The sequence below is a fragment of the Oncorhynchus kisutch genome, linkage group LG11 (genome assembly GCF_002021735.2).
Source record: "Oncorhynchus kisutch isolate 150728-3 linkage group LG11, Okis_V2, whole genome shotgun sequence".
Taxonomy (NCBI): domain Eukaryota; kingdom Metazoa; phylum Chordata; class Actinopteri; order Salmoniformes; family Salmonidae; genus Oncorhynchus; species Oncorhynchus kisutch.
The window spans coordinates 75,676,765-75,683,523 of NC_034184.2; positions in this window are offsets into that span (position 1 = coordinate 75,676,765).

The following is a 6,759-nucleotide window of genomic DNA, read 5'->3' on the forward strand; positions in this document are numbered from 1 at the left end:
TATCGGCCGAATTCTGCTCTGCATGCATTATTTGTTTTTTTACATTGTACATGGAGGATATTTTCGCAGAATTCTGCATGCATTCTCAATTTGGTGTTTGTCCCATTTTGTGAATTCTTGGTTGGTGAATGAACCCCAGATCTCACAACCTTAAATGGCAATCGGTTCTAAAACTGATTCAAGTATTTTTAGCCAGATCAAAATTGGGATGTAAAATGTTATGTTCCTTTTGATGACGTAGAACACTCTTCTTGCCTCTCAGATCCGTTCACAGCTTTGTGGAAGTTACCCGCGGTGCTGATGTTTAGGCCTAGGTAGGTATAGTTTTTTGTTTGGAATTTGTATTCGTGGTCATGGCAACTGGACCTTTTTTGGAACCATTATTTTTTGTCTTACTGAGATCTACTGTCAGGGCCCAGGTCTGTCAGGGCCCAGGTCTGTCAGGGCCCAGGTCTGTCAGGGCCCAGGTCTGTCAGGGCCCAGGTCTGTCAGGACCCAGGTCTGTCAGGGCACAGGTCTGTCAGGGCACAGGTCTGTCAGGGCCCAGGTCTGTCAGGGCCCAGGTCTGTCAGGGCACAGGTCTGTCAGGGCCCAGGTCTGTCAGGGCCCAGGTCTGTCAGGGCACAGGTCTGTCAGGGCCCAGGTCTGACAGAATCTGTGCAGAACATCTAGGTGCTGCTGTAGGCCCTCCTTGGTTGGGGACAGAAGCACCAGATCATCAGCAAACAGTAGACATTTGACTTCAGATTCTAGTAAGGTGAGGCCGGGTGCTGCAGACTGTTCTAGTGCCCTCGCCAATTTGATATACATGTTGAAGAGGGTGGGGCTCAAGCTGCATCCCTGTCTCACTCTAAGGCCCTGTGGAAAGAAATGTGTGTGTTTTTTGCCAATTTTAACCACACACTTGTTGTTTGTGTACATGGATTTAAAATGTTGTATGTTTTTCCGACAACGGCTCTTTCCATCAATTCGTATGGCAGACCCTTGAGCCAAATTGAGTCAAAAGCTTTTTGAAATCCACAAAGCATGAGAAGACTTTGCCTTTGTTTAAGTTTGTTTGTTTCTCAATTAAGATGTACAGGGTGAATATGTGGTCTGTTGTACGGTAATTTGGTAAAAAGCCAATTTTATGTTTGCTCAGTACATTGTTTTCACTGAGGAAATGTACAAGTCTGCTGTTAATGATAACGCAGATGATTTTCCCATGGTTGCTGTTGACGCATATCCCACGGTAGTTATTGGGGTCAAATTTATCTCCACTTAGGTGAATTGTGGGGATCAGTCCTTGGTTCCAAATATTGGGGATGATGCCAGAGCAGAGGATGATGTTAAAGAGTTTCAGTACAGCCAATTTAAAATTGTGGTATGTATATTTTAGCATTTCATTTAGGATACCATCAACACCACAGGCCTTTTTGGGTGAGAGGGTTTATATTTTGTCCTGTAGTTCATTCAATGTAATTGGAGAGTCCAGTTGGTTCTGCTAGTCTGAAATAGCTGATTCTAAGATTTGTAATTGGTCATGTATGTGTTTTTGCTGTTTGTTCTTTGTTATAGAGCCAAAAGATTGGAGAAGTGGTTTATCCATGTATCTCCATTTTGCATAAATAACCTAGTGTTGTTGTTTGTTTAGTGTGTTCCAATTTTCCCAGAAGTGCTGTTCCTTCTTTTTCTGTAGTGTATTTCTGTATTGTTTTAGTGTTTCACCATAGTGAAGGGTCTCTATTTCTGTATTGTATTAGTGTTTCACCATAGTGAAGGGTCTCTATTTCTGTATTGTATTAGTGTTTCACCATAGTGAAGGGTCTCTATTTCTGTATTGTATTAGTGTTTCACCATAGTGAAGGGTCTCTATTTCTGTATTGTATTAGTGTTTCACCATAGTGAAGGGTCTCTATTTCTGTATTGTATTAGTGTTTCACCATAGTGAAGGGTCTCTATTTCTGTATTGTATTAGTGTTTCACCATAGTGACCGGTCTCTATTTCTGTATTGTATTAGTGTTTCACCATAGTGAAGGGTCTCTATTTCTGTATTGTATTAGTGTTTCACCATAGTGAAGGCGTAGACTCAGGTTTTCTGGGACTTTCTTTTCTGGGTCTCTTTGTTCTCAATTTCTTTCTTAGGTTTTTGCATTATTCATCAAACCATTTCAAATCAAATCAAAGTTTTTATGTCACGTGAGCCGAATACAACAGGTGTAGTTCCTTACAGTGAAATGCTTACTTACAGGCTCTAACCAATAGTGCAAAAAAGGTATTAGGTGACAATATGTAAGTAAAGAAATAAAAACAACAGTAAAAAAGAAAAATAACAGTAGCGAGGCTATAAAAGTAGCGAGGCTACATACAGACACCAGTTAGTCAGGCTGATTGAACAACAACAACAAACAACCATTTGTTGTTGTTTTTAATTTTCTTAGGTTGTTTGTTTGACATTTTTAGATTTGATAGGGAAGCTGAAAGGTCAAATATACTGTTTAGCCTTTATCAACTACTATCAAGTTTACACCTTCACTATTACAGTGAAAGGTTTTGTCCAGGAAGCTGTCTAAAAAGGATTGAATTTGTTGATGCCTAATTGTTTTTTGGTTTCTGGTTTCTACGCTTCTGGTTTCTAAGTTTTTTGGTTTCTACGCTACTTTCCTTCCATCTATAGTATTTCTTAATATTGTGTAGTTCCTTTGGCTTTGATGTCTCATGATTGTTAGCTGTGCCATGTGTTTCTGTCTCTCCTCCCTCTCTGCTGCTAGCTGTGCCATGTGTTTCTGTCTCTCCTCCCTCTCTGCTGTTAGCTGTGCCATGTGTTTCTGTCTCTCCTCCCTCTCTGCTGCTAGCTGTGCCATGTGTTTCTGTCTCTCATCCCTCTCTGTTGTTAGCTGTGCCATGTGTTCCCCTCCCTTCTCCTTCACTACATTTAGCTGTGCCATGTGTTTCTGTCTCTCCTCCCTCTCTGCTGTTAGCTGTGCCATGTGTTTCTGTCTCTCCTCCCTCTCTGCTGTTAGCTGTGCCATGTGTTTCTGTCTCTCCTCCCTCTCTGCTGCTAGCTGTGCCATGTGTTTCTGTCTCTCCTCCCTCTCTGCTGTTAGCTGTGCCATGTGTTTCTGTCTCTCCTCCCTCTCTGTTGTTAGCTGTGCCATGTGTTTCTGTCTCCTCTCCCTCTCTGTTGTTAGCTGTGCCATGTGTTTCTGTCTCTCCTCCCTCTCTGCTGTTAGCTGTGCCATGTGTTTCTGTCTCTCCTCCCTCTCTGCTGTTAGCTGTGCCATGTGTTTCTGTCTCTCCTCCCTCTCTGCTGTTAGCTGTGCCATGTGTTTCTGTCTCTCCTCCCTCTCTGCTGCTAGCTGTGCCATGTGTTTCTGTCTCTCCTCCCTCTCTGCTGTTAGCTGTGCCATGTGTTTCTGTCTCTCCTCCCTCTCTGCTGTTAGCTGTGCCATGTGTTTCTGTCTTTCCTCCCTCTCTGTTGTTAGCTGTGGCCATGTGTTTCTGTCTCTCCTCCCTCTCTGCTGTTAGCTGTGCCATGTGTTCATGTCTCTCCTCCCTCTCTGCTGTTAGCTGTGCCATGTGTTTTCTGTCTCTCCTCCCTCTCTGCTGTTAGCTGTGCCATGTGTTTCTGTCTCTCCTCCCTCTCTGCTGTTAGCTGTGCCATGTGTTTCTGTCTCTCCTCCCTCTCTGCTGTTAGCTGTGCCATGTGTTTATGTCTCTCCTAACTCTCTGCTGTTAGCTGTGCCATGTGTTTCTGTACAGCACTTTGAGATATCAGCTGATGTACGAAGGGCTATATAAATAAATGTGATTTGATTTGATTTGTTTCTGTCTCTCCTCCCTCTCTGCTGTTAGCTGTGCCATGTGTTTCTGTCTCTCCTCCCTCTCTGTTGTTAGCTGTGCCATGTGTTTCTGTCTCTCCTCCCTCTCTGCTGTTAGCTGTGCCATGTGTTTCTGTCTCTCCTCCCTCTCTGCTGCTAGCTGTGCCATGTGTTTCTGTCTCTCCTCCCTCTCTGCTGCTAGCTGTGCCATGTGTTTCTGTCTCTCCTCCCTCTCTGCTGTTAGCTGTGCCATGTGTTTCTGTCTCTCCTCCCTCTCTGTTGTTAGCTGTGCCATGTGTTCCCCTCCCTTCTCCTTCACTACATTTAGCTGTGCCATGTGTTTCTGTCTCTCCTCCCTCTCTGCTGTTAGCTGTGCCATGTGTTTCTGTCTCTCCTCCCTCTCTGCTGTTAGCTGTGCCATGTGTTTCTGTCTCTCCTCCCTCTCTGCTGCTAGCTGTGCCATGTGTTTCTGTCTCTGCTCCCTCTCTGCTGTTAGCTGTGCCATGTGTTTCTGTCTCTCCTCCCACTCTGCTGTTAGCTGTGCCATGTGTTTCTGTCTCTCCTCCCTCTCTGCTGTTAGCTGTGCCATGTGTTTCTGTCTCTCCTCCCTCTCTGTTGTTAGCTGTGCCATGTGTTTCTGTCTCTCCTCCCTCTCTGCTGTTAGCTGTGCCATGTGTTTCTGTCTCTCCTCCCTCTCTGCTGCTAGCTGTGCCATGTGTTTCTGTCTCTCCTCCCTATCTGCTGTTAGCTGTGCCATGTGTTTCTGTCTCTCCTCCCTCTCTGCTGTTAGCTGTGCCATGTGTTTCTGTCTATCCTCCCTCTCTGCTGCTAGCTGTGCCATGTGTTTCTGTCTCTCCTCCCCGTCTGCTGTTAGATGTGCCATGTGTTTCTGTCTCTCCTCCCTCTCTGCTGCTAGCTGTGCCATGTGTTTCTGTCTCTCCTCCCTCTCTGCTGTTAGCTGTGCCATGTGTTTCTGTCTCTCCTCCCTCTCTGCTGTTAGCTGTGCCATGTGTTTCTGTCTCTCCTCCCTCTCTGTTGTTAGCTGTGCCATGTGTTTCTGTCTCTCCTCCCTCTCTGCTGTTAGCTGTGCCATGTGTTTTCTGTCTCTCCTCCCTCTCTGCTGTTAGCTGTGCCATGTGTTTCTGTCTCTCCTCCCTCTCTGCTGTTAGCTGTGCCATGTGTTTCTGTCTCTCCTCCCTCTCTGTTGTTAGCTGTGCCATGTGTTTCTGTCTCTCCTCCCTCTCTGCTGTTAGCTGTGCCATGTGTTTCTGTCTCTCCTCCCTCTCTGCTGTTAGCTGTGCCATGTGTTTTCTGTCTCTCCTCCCTCTCTGCTGTTAGCTGTGCCATGTGTTTTCTGTCTCTCCTCCCTCTCTGCTGTTAGCTGTGCCATGTGTTTCTGTCTCTCCTCCCTCTCTGCTGTTAGCTGTGCCATGTGTTTCTGTCTCTCCTCCCTCTCTGCTGTTAGCTGTGCCATGTGTTTCTGTCTCTCCTCCCTCTCTGTTGTTAGCTGTGCCATGTGTTTCGTCTCTCCTCCCTCTCTGCTGTTAGCTGTGCCATGTGTTTCTGTCTCTCCTCCTCTCTGCTGTTAGCTATGTGCCATGTGTTCCCCTCCCTTCTCCTTCAGCTACATTTAGCTGTGCCATGTGTTTCTGTCTCTCCTTCCTCTCTGCTGTTAGCTGTGCCATGTGTTTCTGTCTCTCCTCCCTCTCTGCTGTTAGCTGTGGCCGTGTGTTTCTGTCTCTCCTCCCTCTCTGCTGCTAGCTGTGCCATGTGTTTCTGTCTCTCCTCCCTCTCTGCTGCTAGCTGTGCCATGTGTTTCTGTCTCTCTCCTCCCTCTCTGCTGTTAGCTGTGCCATGTGTTTCTGTCTCTCCTCCCTCTCTGTTGTTAGCTGTGCCATGTGTTCCCCTCCCTTCTCTTCACTACATTTAGCTGTGCCATGTGTTCTGTCTCTCCTCCCTCTCTGCTGTTAGCTGTGCCATGTGTTTCTGTCTCTCCTCCCTCTCTGCTGTTAGCTGTGGCCATGTGTTTCTGTCTCTCCTCCCTCTCTGTTGTTAGCTGTGCCATGTGTTTCTGTCTCTCCTCCCTCTCTGCTGTTAGCTGTGCCATGTGTTTCTGTCTATCCTCCCTCTCTGCTGCTAGCTGTGCCATGGTTTCTGTCTCTCCTCCCTCTCTGCTGTTAGCTGTGCCATGTGTTTCTGTCTCTCCTCCCTCTCTGCTGTTAGCTGTGCCATGTGTTTCTGTCTCTCCTCCCTCTCTGCTGCTAGCTGTGCCATGTGTTTCTGTCTCTCCTCCCTCTCTGCTGTTAGCTGTGCCATGTGTTTCTGTCTCTCCTCCCTCTCTGCTGTTAGCTGTGCCATGTGTTTCTGTCTCTCCTCCCTCTCTGCTGTTAGCTGTGCCATGTGTTTCGTGTCTTTCCTCCCTCTCTGTTGTTAGCTGTGCCATGTGTTTCTGTCTCTCCTCCCTCTCTGCTGTTAGCTGTGCCATGTGTTCATGTCTCTCCTCCCTCTCTGCTGTTAGCTGTGCCATGTGTTTCTGTCTCTCCTCCCTCTCTGCTGTTAGCTGTGCCATGTGTTTCTGTCTCTCCTCCCTCTCTGCTGTTAGCTGTGCCATGTGTTTCTGTCTCTCCTCCCTCTCTGCTGTTAGCTGTGCCATGTGTTTATGTCTCTCCTAACTCTCTGCTGTTAGCTGTGCCATGTGTTTCTGTACAGCACTTTGAGATATCAGCTGATGTACGAAGGGCTATATAAATAAATGTGATTTGATTTGATTTGTTTCTGTCTCTCCTCCCTCTCTGCTGTTAGCTGTGCCATGTGTTTCTGTCTCTCCTCCCTCTCTGTTGTTAGCTGTGCCATGTGTTTCTGTCTCTCCTCCCTCTCTGCTGTTAGCTGTGCCATGTGTTTCTGTCTCTCCTCCCTCTCTGCTGCTAGCTGTGCCATGTGTTTCTGTCTCTCCTACCT